Here is a 15,795-nt window from a genome sequence, read left to right on the forward strand (position 1 = left end):
CACTAGGCTAATCCTCCGCCTTGCGGCGCCGGCACACCGGGTTCTAGTCCCGGTCGGGGCGCCGGATTCTGTCCCGGTTGCCCCTCTTCCAGGCCAGCCCTCTGCTGTGGCCAGGGAGTGCAGTGGAGGATGGCCCAGGTGCTTGGGCCCTGCACCCCATGGGAGACCAGGAAAAAGCACCTGGCTCCTGGCTCCTGCCATCGGATCAGCGCGGTGCGCCGGCCGCAGCGCGCCGGCCGCGGCGGCCATTGGAGGGTGAACCAACGGCAAAGGAAGACCTTTCTCTCTGTCTCTCTCTCTCACTGTCCACTCTGCCTGTCAAAAAAAAAAAAAAAAAAAAAAAAGAAAAAGAAATCCCCTGGCACATTTCCAGTTCCACCATTGGAGGTAGGGCTGAGTGAGTATGTGCCGTCCTATATATCTCCTCCCTCTCTTATTCCCACTTCCATGTTCCACAGAGATCAATTTTCTGTTAATTTTTAAACGCTTAAGAATGGTTGTGCATTGATTGCAGAGTTCAACCAGTGGTCTTGTGTAGAGCAAATCGAGCAACAAAAACAACAACAACAAAAATACTAAAGGAACAAAATAGTAAGTTGTTCCTCAATAGTCTAGCCAAGGGCTGCTCATGTCATTGTCTCTCATAGTGTCCATTTTACTTCAATGGGTATCATTTTAGGTGCTCGTTTAGTTGCCATCGATCAGGGAGAACATGTGATATTTATCCCTTTTGGACTGGCTTATTTCACTCAGCATGATGTTTTCCAGCTTCCTCCATTTTGTTGTAAATACCCGGATTTCATTGTTTTTTTACTGCTGCATAGTGTTCCATAGAGTACATATCCCATAGTTTCTTTATCCAGTCATCCGTTGATGGACATTTAGGTTGATTCCATGTCTTAGCTATTGTGAATTGAGCTGCAACAAATATTGAGGTGCATATGGCTTTTTTCACCCCTTTAATTCAATTTGGGTATATTCCAAGGAGTGGGATGGCTGGGTCCTGTGGTAGTGCTATATTCAGGTTTCTGAGGGCTCTCCAGACTGTCTTCCATAGTTGCTTTACCAGTTTGCATTCCCACCAACAGTGGATTAGTGTCTCCTTTTCTCCACATCCTCGCCAGCATCTGTTGTTGGTAGATTTCTGTATGTAAGCCAATCTAACCAGAGTGAGGTGGTATCTCATTGTGGTTTTGATCTGCATTTCCCTGATGGCTAGAGATCCTGAGCATTTTTTCATGTGTCTGTTGGCCATTTGGATTTCCTCTTTTGAAAAATGTCTGTTAAGGTCCTTGGCCCATTTTTTTATTGGGTTGTTTGTTTTGATTCTGTGGTGTTTTTTGATCATTGTGTAGATTCTAGTTGTTAGTCCTTTATCTGTTGTGTGGTTTGCGAATAACGTCTCCCATTCTGTTGGTTGCCTCTTCGCTTTCCTGACTGTTTCCTTTGCTGTTAAGAAACTCTTCAATTTGAGGTAATCCCATTTGTCTATTTTATCTTTGATTACCCGTGCCTGTGGGGTCTTCTCCAGGAATTCTTCGCCTATTCCGATATCTTGAAGGGTTTCCCCTATGCTCTCAATTAGTTTCATGGTGTCGTGGCGCATCTCTAGTTCTTTGATCCATGTTGAGTGGATTTTTGTATAAGGTGTAAGGTAGGGGTCTTGCTTCATACTGCGACATGTGGACATCCAGTTTTCCCAGCACCATTTGTTGAAGAGGCTGTCCTTGTTCCAGGGGTTGGTTTTAGGTCCTTTGTCGAATATGAGTTAGTTATAGATGTTTGGATTGATCTCCGGTGTTTCTATTCTGTTCCATTGGTCTATCCATCTGTTTTGTACCAGTACCAGGCTGTTTTGATTATAACTGCCCTGTAGTAGGCCTTGAAGTCTGGAATTGTGATGCCTCCGGCCTTGTTTTTATTATTAAGGATTGCTTTGGCTATTCTGGGTCTCCTGTTTCTCCATATGAATTTCAGCATCATTTTTTCTAGGTCTTTGAAGAATGACTTTGGTATTTTGATTGGTATTGCATTGAACTTGTAAATTGCTTTTGGGAGAATGGACATTTTGATGATATTGATTCTTCCAATCCATGAGCATGGCAGGTTTTTCCATTTTTTTGTGTCGTCTTCTATTTCTTTCTTTAGCGTTTTATAATTTTCATCATAGAGGTCTTTGACCTCCTTGGTTAAATTTATTCCAAGGTATTTTATTGTTTTTGTGGCTATCATGAATGGGATTGATCTTAGTAGTTCTTCCTCGGCCCTGGCATTGTCTGTGTATACAAAGGCTGTTGATTTCTGAGCGTTGATTTTGTATCCTGCTACTTTACCAAACTCTTCTATGAGTTCCAGTAGTCTCTTATAGGAGTTTATTGGATCCCCTATATATAGTATCATGTCATCTGCAAACAGGGATAGTTTAACTTCCTCCTTTCCCATTTGTATCCCTTTAATTTCTTTTTCTTGCCTGATTGCTCTGGCTAACACTTCTAGGACTATATTGAATAGCAATGGTGAGAGTGGGCATCCCTGTCTGGTGCCAGTTTTCAATGGAAATGCCTCCAACTTTTCCCCATTCAATATGATGCTGGCCTTTGGTTTATCATAGACTGCCTTAATTGTGTTGAGGAATGTTCCTTTTAACCCCAATTTGCTTAGGGTTTTCATCATGAAAGGGTGTTGTATTTTGTCAAATGCTATCTCTGCATCTATTGAGATAACCATATGATTTTTGTTTCTCAATTTATTAATGTGATGTATTACATTGATTGACTTTCGAATATTGAACCATCCCTGCATACCAGGGATAAATCCCACTTGGTCCGGGTGAATGATCTTTCTGATGTGTAGTTGGATTCGGTTTGCCAGAATTTTATTGAGTATTTTTGCATCTATGTTCATCAGGGACATAGGTCTGTAGTTTTCTTTCTCTGTTGTGTCTTTTCCGGGCTTAGGAATTAAGGTGATATTGGCTTCGTAGAAGGAATTTTGGAGGATTCCCTCTCTTTCAATCTTTTGGAATAATTTGAGAAGAACTGGGGTTAGTTGTTCTCTAAACGTCTGGTAAAATTCGGCAGTGAAGCCATCCGGTCCTGGGCTGTTCTTTTTCGGTAGTGCATTTATTACTGATTCAATTTCTTCCATGGTTATGGGTCTGTTTAGATTTTCTATATCTTCACGGCTCAGTTTAGGAATGTTGTATATGTCCAGGAATCTATCCATTTCTTCCAGGTTCCCCAATTTGTTAGCATACATCTCTTTGTAGTAGTTTCTGATGATTCTTTTTATTTCTATTGTGTCTGTTGTTACATTTCCATTACTATCTTTGATTATACAGATTTGGGTCTTCTCTCTCCTTTTTTTTTTGGTTAGTTGGGCCAATGGTGTGTCAATTTGGTTTATTTTTTCAAAGAACCAGCTCCTGGTTTTGTTGATCTTTTGTATTGTTTTTTTTTGTTTGTTTCAATTCTGTTTATTTCTTCTCTGATCTTTAGTATTTCTTTCCTCCTTTTGGATTTGGGCTTGATTTGCTGCTGTTTTTCTAGATCCTTGAGGTGCATGGAGATTTCATTTGTTTGGTTCCTTTCCAGCTTCTTGATGTAGGCACTAATTGCTATAAACTTTCCTCTTAGCACTGCTTTTGCTGTGCCCCACAGGTTTTGATAGGTTGTTATCATTTTCATTTGTTTCTAGAAATCTTTTGATTTCTCTTTTAATTTCTTTGATGACCCACTGTTCATTTAGGATCATGTTGTCCATTCTCCATATATTTGCATATGGTGTAGAGATTCTTGGGTTGTTGATTTCAAGTTTCACTGCTCTATGGTCTGAGAAGCTGCATGGTATAGTTTCAATTTTTTTGAATTTGTTGAGGCTCCCTTTGTGGCCTAGTATATGGTCAATCCTAGAGAATGTTCCATGTACTGGGGAGAAATACGTGAACTCTGTGTCTGTGGGGTGGAAGGTTCTGAAGATATCTATTAGGTCTATTTGGTCTATGGCGTCAATTAGCTCAGTTGCTTCCTTGTTGAATTTCTGTCTGGGTGATCTGTCCATTGGTGAGAGTTGGGTGTTGAAGTCCCCTGTAACTATTGTATTTGAGTCTATATCTCCCTTTAAATCCTTTAGTAATTCTTTCAGGTAGCCAGGTGCCCTGTAATTAGGTGTGTATACATTTATAATAGTAATATCTTCCTGTTGGATAGATCCTTTAATCATTATATAGTGCCCTTCTCTGTCTCTTTTAATAGTTTTTATGTTAAAGTCTATTTTGTCTGATATTAGAATGGCCACACCAGCTCTTTTTTGATTTCCATTAGCTTGGAGTATCTTTTTCCATCCTTTCACTTTCAGTCTGGGTGCATCTTTGCTGATGAGGTGTGTCTCCTGAAGGCAGCATATAGATGGATTCTCTTTCTTTATCCAATCAGCTAGTCTATGTCTCTTTGTCGTGGAATTAATACAATTCACATTCAGTGTGATTACTGTTAAGTACTGTCTTTTCCCCTTCATGTTTCCTGAAACGAGCTGTTTATGTATTTTGAACTTTGTTTGTGGGTTACTCTACATTCGCTTTTTTGCAGTGAAGTTCTTGTTTTTGTATTTCTGTGTGCAGCACGTCTTTGAGCAAGTGTTGTAGGGTAGGACGCGTGGATACAAATTCTTTCAGTTTCTGTTTGTCGTGGAAGATCTTTATTTCCCCTTCATTCATAAATGATAGCTTTGCAGGATATAGTATTCTAGGTTGGCATTGTTTGTCTTTTAAAATTTGAAATATATCATGCCATTGTCTTCTTGCCTGTAGTGTTTGCGATGAGAAGTCTGGGGTGAGTCTGATTGACTTACCCCTGAATGTGATTTGTCACTTTTCTCTGGCACATTTTAGGATTTGTTCTTTGTGTGTCACTGAACTGAGTGTTGCCACAATGTGTCGTGGTGAATTTCTCTTCTGGTCTACTCTGTTCGGAGTCCTGGCTATCTGTTGTATTTGTGTGTTGTTATCCAGCTGCCTTTGTTTAAAGTTTTCTGATATTATTTCGTTGAAGACGCCTTCTAATCCATTCTCTCTTTCCACCCCCTCAGGGACTCCTATTTTCCGAACATTACACCACTTGATTGAATCTTGTAGGTCTCCAACCGTATTTTTAAATTTTTTAATTTCTTCTTCCTGCGATTGAACTGACTGTATTATTTCTGGAAGTTTGTCTTCAAATTCTGATATTCGGTCTTCTATTTCATCTGTTCGATTTCTGAGGGATTCCACAGTGTTTTTTATATGGTCAATTGAGTTTTTCAGTTCTAGTATCTCATTCTGGCTTCTCTTTAGGATCTCTAATCCCTGGGCTTGTTTTTCATTCAGCTCTTGACACTGTTTCTCATTATTTCTAAGTATTCTGATTATTAATTTTCTGAATTCTATTTCTGGCATGTTTTCAACTTCTTCTTCTTCTGCCTCTGTTATGGTTGGTTTAGCCTGCTCCATTGGCAAATTTATATGTTCTTCTATATTTTTTTTGTTTTTTTGTTTTGTTTTTTGGCATTCTGTCTGGGTGATTTTTCAGGTTGATTTCCCTCTTCTATAGGCTGCTGTGAGTCTCTACCAATATCCAGTGTAATCAGGCTGCTCTACACAGCCCACAGGTAAACAGACAGGATGGCTGCTCTCTGCCCACTGCAGCTCTGGATACTGCACTTTTGCTTTTTCCTCACCAGCAGGCGCTGTTCAGTTTTTTTTTTTTTTCTTGTAACTTGAGTAGTTGGGTCTCAGGGCTTTGGGCTGCCCTCCCTCGAGCACCCTCAGCTCCACCTTTGGGCTCTGCCTCCGAAGGTTAGTGTGGAAGCAAAGACAGTTCTCCTTTAAGCCCGAATGTAAACAGACAAAATGGCTGCTTCCCGCCCGCTGGAGCTCCGGGGAGGCGCCAAGAGATACTGGCTTACTCAGTCTCTCAATTAGTACCCCTGAATCGTGCACTCTCTCTGCAGGCGCCACTCACTCTGTTCCATTTTCTATTTCCTCCCCCCACTCAGTCGTGCGTGTCTCAGTGTCCGTCCCAGGGTGTGTTGGGGGAGGGGCGGCGGCAGCTGTGCCGCGGTGCTGGTCGAGCGCCCCTTCTCACCTCGGCTTCCAGCGCTGGTGCGTACACACTCCTGCTGGTGTCCTGAGTCTCAGCCGTCCGCGTCCTCCTCATGTGTCCACCCTATCTCCCCAGTTTCAGGAAGGGCTTTTAGATCCTTAAAATCTACAAATTCTCACCCCTCTTTGAACCTTCCCCTAGTGGACCTTCGCTGTGCTCCCTCCCTCTCTATTCTGCCATCTTCCGGGGCTCCTTCCTTTTTCTTAAAACTCAAGCTCACCTCACAATGGACAAATCGCTTTTGTTGAAATCTAAGCAAGAGAAACTCATTTCAGGGACAATAGATATTTGATATCTTTATAAGTTTTTTGAATCTACAGTTCAAGTTAAGAAAAAAAAAAGGAACAGTATTTATAACAAGCACCAACCAATTTATCCAGTTTCTCAACATAAGTCAGGGCCAATCCATATATAAATATATAAGACAATAAATTCCCCAAACCCAAAGATTTTCATCTCTACATTTACACACACACACACACACACACACACACCATAATCAAAACAAGCAAACAGAAAAAAAAAATCTGAAAAGCAGAACTACCTAGAATAATTATATTGCATATTCCAAAAACATAATGACAGCTTAAGAACAACTTATCTTACTTATGTGTTAGGCGAGATCCATGATAGGAGTCAGGTTTCCTGAATCGTGAGAAGGGTTATTTTTCCTTTACAACAAGCACAGCAGGTCAGAGTCAACCAAAGAACCTTGGGATTTCATTTTTATTTATTTATTTATTGACAGGCAGAGTGGACAGTGTGAGAGAGAGAGAGAGAGAGAGAGAGAGAGAAAGGTCTTCCTTTGCCGTTGGTTCACCCTCCAATGGCCGCCGCTGCAGCCGGCGCACCGCGCTGATCCGAAGCCAGGAGCCAGGTACTTCTCCTGGTCTCCCATGTGGGTGCAGGGCCCAAGTACTTGGGCCATCCTCCACTGCACTCCCTGGCCACAGCAGAGAGCTGGACTGGAAGAGGAGCAACTGGGACAGAATCCGGTGCCCCAACCAGGACTAGAACCTGGTGTGCCAGCGCCGCAGGCAGAGGATTAGCCTAGTGAGGCGCAGCGCCAGCCTCAGCTGATCTTAAGACAACGTAAGACCATTTAAAACACAACTAGGATGAAAAGAGACAATTAAATGGTTTTTTACAATTAACGTGAAAGCATATTAGAGAAGCAATTAAATTAAACAAGTATCTAAACACACCACAATCAATATTAATGGATTTGTATGATTTACCAAGTTAAAGAAGCTTAATTGAATTGAGGATGAAAGTGATAGTGTGCTACATATCATTTATATTCTACTTTTATTGCAGCTTATTAAGGAAACATATGGACAATGCAAATGTAGAGTATGATTTTTTTTAAAATTTCATAATAAGGTTTCAAATCAAAATGATGTATTTAATAAAATGTCATATTCAATATTCAGTTTTTCAAAGGGCTCCTTTCTTTGTAATGCATCTATTGTCAGTTAAATTAATTAAACCTCAGCAGAAATCAAAGTAACTTTTTCAAGGTTGCTGTTAAAATCTCAAGATGTAAGAGCAGGTTTCACAGATTCAACATGCATTGAGGACCCAACCCAGATGCCCCCCGAGCTGGGTAGACCCCAAGTCTGTTCATAGGTACAGCACAGGCCTGAATTCCTCAAGTGCTCTAAGCATGAGTGTAGTTATCCAAAGGGGTACCTGATACTAATTTGTTAGCAGTTACACACAGCAAAAAGGTCTTTTTCTTCCCTCAAAAGTAATGGATTTTAAAACTTGAGAAATAATGCTGCAAAAACCCCAGTGCAAATATCCAATATAGAGAACACAAACATGCTGAATCTACTGGCATGCTCAAAAGACTATGGATTGGGTCACAATTATCAGTGGATGACAACCAGTGGTCCTTTTATGACCACCCCCCACATAATGAAGCAACCTGATTGATGGTTGGATTGTGTCTGTATCGGGTATTTTAGCCTGTCCTTCCTAAATTTATTTCTCCTGGCATTGGCTAGATTTACTACATCCATTTGCACTGACTTCCGTATATACACAGGATTGGTTGGAATTCATTTGATGACATCACTGAGGCATAGCTGTGTTCATCCAGCCATCCAGCGATTCACTGTTTCTGGTTAGTGTTTATGTCCTGCTCCACCGGACTGGATGCATTTTCTGAATGGAGAGAGTTAGTTGTGTCTTCCAATGCTGTCAGGGTCCTCACACTTTCAGAATAAAGAAACAACTAATTTCAAATTTCAAAGGGTTTACTCCAGTGGCACTAGCAGCGGAAAAGGGGGCCTTACAAAAACCGGGTCTAGGGACAGGCATTTGGTTCAAGGGCTTAAGTTGCTGTTTCAGATACCTGCATCCCATACCAGAATGCCTGGGTTCAAGGGCCAGCTATTCCACTCCTGATTCCATTTTCCTGCTAGTGCACACCCTGGGAGGCAGCGTGAGTCCCTGATACCCACATGGGAGGGAGGTCTGGATGGGGTTTCAGGTTCCTGGCTTTGACCTGGCCCAATTCCATTTGTTGTGGGCATTTAGAGACTGAACCAGCAGATCTGAGATCTCTCTCTCTCTCTCTGTTTGAGTCTCCATCTGTATCTCTTTTCCTTTCAAACAGAATGAAAGTAAATGAAAAATTTATAAAGTCTAACTTAAATGGACACATTAAAAATCAGCACGTTAGCACAGACCAGGGTCCTTTCTCAGGGCAATCTGCAGTGCAAGACTAAGGGGTATCCATGGCTCTGCTACATCACGGTGATGAATGAAGGAACTATGTATCTGTTGCAGGCTCCAACAACCGCAAAGGCAAGGTGACTGTGATCATAGGCAATGTTTTCCTTTCAGAAATCCATGACTCAGGCAGGCTATGCTGCCCCTTGGGACGCCTACAAAGGCTGGCATCGAGTCTCGCTTCGACTTACACTCCAGTTTCCTACTAACACCAGTGTCTCCCCTCCTCTTTCTGTCACTCTGCCTTTCAAAGATACAGTGACTTTGACTTTCAGCAGCTATAGTTTATTCTACAAAGTTCATCATACTCATTTATGAAGAAAATGTACCATAATTACACCTCTATAACTTTGTTGATAAATCTATTGCCAGGGGCTAAATCCTTAAATTTGCAAGATAAAGTGTTCTTTCACCTGAATTCTTTGACAATTTGAGACTAATGTTCATGAAGACATCGCTATGTATCTGAATTTTAATGACCAATCTCTCATGATCTCTATGATCCCTATTTTATTAAGTGAAAACCAGTCAAGGATTCCTTAACCCTGATGACCCCCAGACAATGGCAGCCACTGTTGTCATTTTCCAAACACATTGGAAATTCTCTTTACTTGAGGAAGGAAGACTCAGGCCCCAGGGATGGCTTCAGAGTCTCTCAGTGGTACAAACCTGGGAGCCCTGGTCTCTCATTCCCTGTATAAGAGAAGCACAGATGAAACACACAGGTTTCAGGTGGCCCTATCAGAGCAGCCATCAGGTTTCAGCAGAAGAGTGCTGGGGGCTGAACGCTCTGACTCTCCCTCCGAAGCCCAAGGCAATCCTTCAGCACAGGACGTCCAACAAACCCCTTGAAGTAGTTGTTCTTACTTATCCTCAGAGACCAGTGAGGCCTACCACGGTGCCTGTCGCTCCAATGTCATCCATGCTGACGTCAGAACTCCCTTGCTCTGGAATTGATCAGTGCTGCCTTATCCCAGGTGGATACAGTGCACATCCCACATCCATCTGAATAGCATAGGGGGACTGGGGGACTGCTCAGAACTGTGACTATACGTGCAGGATTCCTCCAAGTGGCTCACCTTATCTGGAGTCAGAGAAGGGGCCCTAGGTCAGTTAGTGGGATTGAAAGCTGCCCCTATGTCGGTCAGACGACCACAGTGAATCTAACTCGAATTGCAGAACCACAGCTCTGCTTCCCAGAAGGATGTGGGACACACAGGGAGACACACACAGGCTCTATTAGGGAGAAGAGAGATCACAGGGCTCCCTTTCTCGTGCTGCACACCCAACTCCTGTTCCCAGGGTGCTTCCCTTCCCAAGGCACCCCCCTTTCTTGGTGGTCTTCTCTGACAGCAGTGGTTATTTTTCTGTCTGCTATTGAGAGGCCCTTTTACCCCCCCCCCCACCTCCACTGCACTCCCTCCCCCTAGCAAAGCTGGTGCTGATATGGACAAGGGGAGTTTTTTCTTGCTTGTTTCCAGTTAGTCTGCCTAGCTCATAACTGTTTAATTCTTCCTTAGAGATTATGAGAGCTAATACTGGCAGAAGGAAGTGTGGGGTCTTTTCATTTGTATTCCAGCCCCTGTGTAAGTGTGGGAGACTGGCATTTCTCCAATTCTCTAAATCTTTAAGGATCTATACCAGAAGAGGAGTGAAAATCATACTAAACAGTTTTTGTAACTGGACTAGAATTTCTATGCTCAAGTACCATGAGGATTAAGAAGCAAAGTATAATTCAAGTCGTTATCGAGCCAATACTGCTGTGCTTTTTAGATTACTGCTTCCTGGGAGTCTATACAGAGAAGCTGTCAGGAGGAACCTGAATTCTCTCTACTTATGAAAGCACTAAGAAAATGCAGCCCTTGGCACTGGAAGAGAGAGAGGGCAGCCACAGCATTTCCCATATCTAGAATTAGATAGTGGTGATGGGTGCACAACTCTGAGAACATAATAAAATCCACGAATTGCATATGTTAGAATGACAAGTTCATGGTATATAAAATATATCTTGATGGTAATAATCCATTAAATTTAACTGCCCTCACCACATGCAAAACATGTTTTTTCAACTTTTAAGTAAAATAAAATATATTAGAACATCATTGGTAAAAGGAGAGAGGGACACTCCCATAAATATCAAACTCTTAATAGGCAGGAAACTAAGGGAAAAATATTAAAAGTCATAAATAAGAAGGAAGGGACAGGCATTTGGTACGGTGTTTAAAGAAACCACTCGAGGCACCAGCACCTCACATCAGAGTGCCTCGGTTTAATCCCTGCTTCTCTTCCAATGCCAGCTGCCTGCTAAGCACACCCTTGGAGGCAGCAGGTAACAGCATAACTGCTTAAGTCACTGCCTCCCACTTGGGAGACAAGATTTGAGTTCCAGGTTCCTGGTTTCAGCCTGGCCCAGGCCCAGCTGTCTCAGACAATTGGGAGGTGAACCAGATGGAAGATCTCTATTTTTCTGTCACTTCTTTTCAAATAAATAAAGGAAAACAACCTTACATAAATGAGGAAGAGGCTAATAAATGTGTATGGTGTCACCATGGTGGACTTTAATCCATGAGTTACATTCCAATCTCAAGCCTATTTACTGGACGCCTACCATTCTCTTTGAATTCAAGTCACTTTATTGTGTGTTGGGTTAAAATGATCTTCCCCACATTCTGCTTCTCAGTGGAGGCGATGAGTTCCTGAGAAAAGTCCTTGGAATCCTCCCGATCGTAAATGATATACAGTGTTGACTGGTGAAACTCCCTCTTAGTTTTCACACCCACTTCCTTTATGCCTTGAAGTCTCTAAGGACATCACTGTGCAAATGCCAATCTGGTGAGGAACATGTGTCTGACCTTCTGCTTTCCAGCTCCATATAGATTAAAGAAGCAGAAAGCCCTTGGAAATCTGAATTATAAATGCATCACATTCAGTTTTATGATATTTTCCAACTTAACACAATCTTCACGGAGGCTTAAAAATAAAAAAATGGACATGATTTATGGCAGTGTTTCTCAGAATTTAGCAGCTATCAGAAACAGTGGAGGGTTTGTTTTTTGTTTTGTTTTTTAAAGATTTATTTATGTATTTATTTGAAAGTCAGACAGAAAAAGAGAGAGAGAGAGAGATCTTCCTATTTACTCTCCCGATAGTCACAACGGCCAGGAGCCAGAAACTTCATTCAGGTCTCTTACATGAGTGGCAGGTGCCCAAACACTTGGACCATCTTCTGCTATTCTCAGGTGGAGCAGCAGGGACACTAACTGGAGCCCATATGGGATGCCAGCATTGCAGGTGGTGGCTTTAATCGTTATGTCACAATACTGGACTCGGTGTAGTTCTTGTTAATACGGCTTGCTGAGACCTGTTGCTGAGTCTCCCGCTGGCCAGTGATACAGCCAGAGTTTGCATTTTGAAGTTTCAAGTGATGCTGTTGTTGGTGGCCCAGGACCACACACTGTGAGCAGTGGTTCAGGAACTGAAAGACATTAAATCACATGCTATTCTTTCCCAGGGATGTGGAGAGAGATGATACTCTATTCTCTAATAAGCAACTGTTCTGTTCTTTTCTCTTTAGCGCAGTTTACTTCAGTCAATGTTCAGAAACAGCAAAACACAAGCCCTAATGGCCAGGCTGACGTTTCCTTAGTAATCTGCTTCCTCCTTGCGCTGGATTCCAGCTGGGAAAAGAGCAATTTAGTGAGACCACATCTTCACATCTGCTCTGTAATTGTTTCATCTTTAGTGCCCATAAAACTACTGAGACACACTTTAGAGGCTGCATTATTTTATTCTTTTATTATTAATAAAAGAGAAAAATTCAATGCCCCATCCTTTCAGTTTTGGCAACCATCTTATATATGCTACTGCTGTTTTCTTAAGAGAATGGTCTTGTTTACCTAAAGTCTTTCTCCATAATGTCCAATAGAATAACATTTACTTTTCTTGTTAAGGCTCCTGGTGTATTAATGCTATGGAGTTTTAAATTATATTTTCCAGTTTCTTTTCTTCTGAGTTGCCCTGTACAGCTCACCAGGCCTTCTCAACAGACAGAAATGATGCCATATTTGGAAGACATTTAAAGTCAGCTACAGATTATGAGACTGACACGCTGCCTACTGCGCTAATAGTCAAAGAGATCACATAAACAAGACTAGTGTCTGCTAATACTAACTGATAGAATTAAAAAGGAGAGAAAAATCCAACATGGGAAGCAGGATACAAAGCAGACTCATAGAATGGCAGATGTCTGAAACAGCATTCTGGCCTCAGAATCAGCCCTTAAGGCATGCGGATCTGGCTGAAGAGCCCATGAGAGTATTTAAGGCATGGAAAGCAAAGACACTCTGGAAAAAAAAAAAAAAACTAAATGAAAGATCTCTGCGAGTGATATTCCAGTAGAAAGAACGGGCCATCAAAGAAGGAGGTACCTTTCTCTGAAGGGAGAGGAGAGAACTTCCACTTTGACTATGACCCTGTCGGAATAAGATCAGAGTTGACAAACTCAAAAGGTTTCCATAGCCTTGGCAACTCATGACAAGAGCCTAGGGTGATTACTGACACCATAAACAAGAGTGTCAATTTGTTGGGTCAACAACAGGAGTCATTGTGTACTTACTCCTTCTGTGGGATCTCTATCCTTAATGTGTTGTACAATGTGAATTAATGCTATAACTAGTACTCAAACAGTACTATACACTTTGTGTTTCTGTGTGGGTGCAAACTGTTGAAATCTTTACTTAATATATACTAAATTGATTTTCTGTATATAAAGATAATTGAAAATGAATCTTGAAGTAAATGGAATGGGAGAGGGAGCAGGAGATGGGAGGGGTGTGGGTGGGAGGGAAACTATGGGGGGGGGGAAGCCGATGTAATCCATAAGCTGTACTTTGGAAATTTATATTTGTTAAATAAAAGTAAAAAAAAATAAAGTCAGCTACAGAAACGGATGCTTGTCAGCCTATCTAGGCATTTTCAAAAGTCTGTTCTTGGTGCTATAGGAGATATTAGCACCTGTTGCCTGTGCACAGTATCCACAAGTCACTGCTACAGACAGTCATTCCTGTCTATCACAGGCCCATAGTGGCTGGATTCTAATGAGAAACCTTGGGAAACTTTGAATAGACAACTGTACACTCACTTAGTCCATCTGCTGTTGGAGACATCCATGAGAACCCCGTGAAGATGGACGTTCTGTTTGCACAGGTGATTGACAGATGCATCTCCTCTCTTTATGAAGGTTTTTCCCTTGTGCTTGCCTCTCCTGCTTCTGCTTTTATTTATTGATTGATTTAATAAGCAGAGTTACAGACAAAGAGAGGGAGAGACAGAGCAAGAGAGATTTTCCATCTGCTGGATGACATCCCAAATGGCCACAATGGCCAGAGCTGGGCTGTAGCTGGGCAGATCTGAGACCAGGAGCCAGGGGCTTCTTCCAGGTCTCCATGTCACTTTCCCAGGTACATTAGCAGGGAGCTGGATAGGAAGTGAAGCAGCCTGAACTGGTGCCCATGTGGGACGCCGGTGCCGCAGGTAGAGGCTTAACCTCTGCTTTTGCCTACGCTCCCTCTTACAACTTTCTCGCTCTTAGAATACTTTCGTTCTCCACACAGCTCTTCATTCATGGTGTCTTGAATTCCTAAGATTCTTGTTTTGTATTTGAATCCTACCATTTGAGTGTCACACGCAACTCCCTGCAGTATCATGAATAACACATTTGCTCTTTACATTCACTGAAAACCTAATCAACCACAATCCTTTGAAAAAATCGGTTAGTGCCCCAGGTTCGGGTGGGGGTGTTCAGATTCACTGTGTGCCAGAAAACCCTGGGAGCCTGGTTACAACCAGAAGCTGCGGGTTCCACGTCTGGGGATTTGATCACAAAGTTTGACGCAGTAAGCAGTCTTCTTAGCAAACACTCAAGCTATATCTAGTCCTGTCTAATCCTGGGTTAGACAAAAACCAGACACCCTGTCTGTCAGGTTGAATCAGATACAAAGTCGAACAAAAGGAGCTATCCCATGTCTACAAACTTGGTCAAAATATTAAAATGCATAATATATGTATATAGGAAATATTTTTTACATGTAACAAATTCTCTCTTGGATCGCAGCAACAAGAAAACCAAGGGCCCACTGCCCCATTCCTTCTAAGAAGTCAGGGTGATACCGAAAGAACACTGGACCAGAGAAGCCAAGGAATTGGGGGGTGTTATTTAAGAATTCCACCAAACTCAACAAAAATAAAAACTAAAGTATTTGCTATGAGTGCTGAAAAAGATGAAACTATGATATTTAAATGAAAATATCTAAAGGAAACTACTAGAAAAATTTGAGACAAGCCACTACCCTTAACAAGGTACTTTATACAAAAATATACAGATGAACAAATGTCTTTCTGTTATTTATGTATTTTAACTATTTACAAGTAAAATCAAAAAATTTCAATACAATTAAGTCATGAAATACTTAGAAATAAACACAGGGGGACTTCCAAAAGCTCATGAACAATGGAATTAAAAGATAAATTCATTTCTGTGCAACAATCCACACAGTCATGCATTTCCATGAAGTTTTTGAAGATGTCTCCTATAACTAAGAGGGCATAGGAAAACCATCATATTTCATAAAGGTCATAAAAAGTACCCCAAGGAGATGAAAATATGTAGACATCAGCTCTTTCCCTGTGATGTCCAATTTCTCACAAAATTCCAATGAGTTATTTTATAAACTGAAGGAATTAATTCTAAATTAAATCTATAAAAAACTTTGAGTAAAATTAATTGATAATGATTTGGAGAGTTTTACAAACCGAGTCCTGGCACAGGAAGAGTAACACAGGAATGAAAAGACTCAAGTGTGTATAATTGGATTTATGCAAATACTCATTCTGGGATAACCAATTACTCAACTGGAAGTTA

This window comes from Oryctolagus cuniculus, chromosome 14 (genome assembly GCF_964237555.1).
Source record: "Oryctolagus cuniculus chromosome 14, mOryCun1.1, whole genome shotgun sequence".
Classification (NCBI taxonomy): Eukaryota; Metazoa; Chordata; class Mammalia; order Lagomorpha; family Leporidae; genus Oryctolagus; species Oryctolagus cuniculus.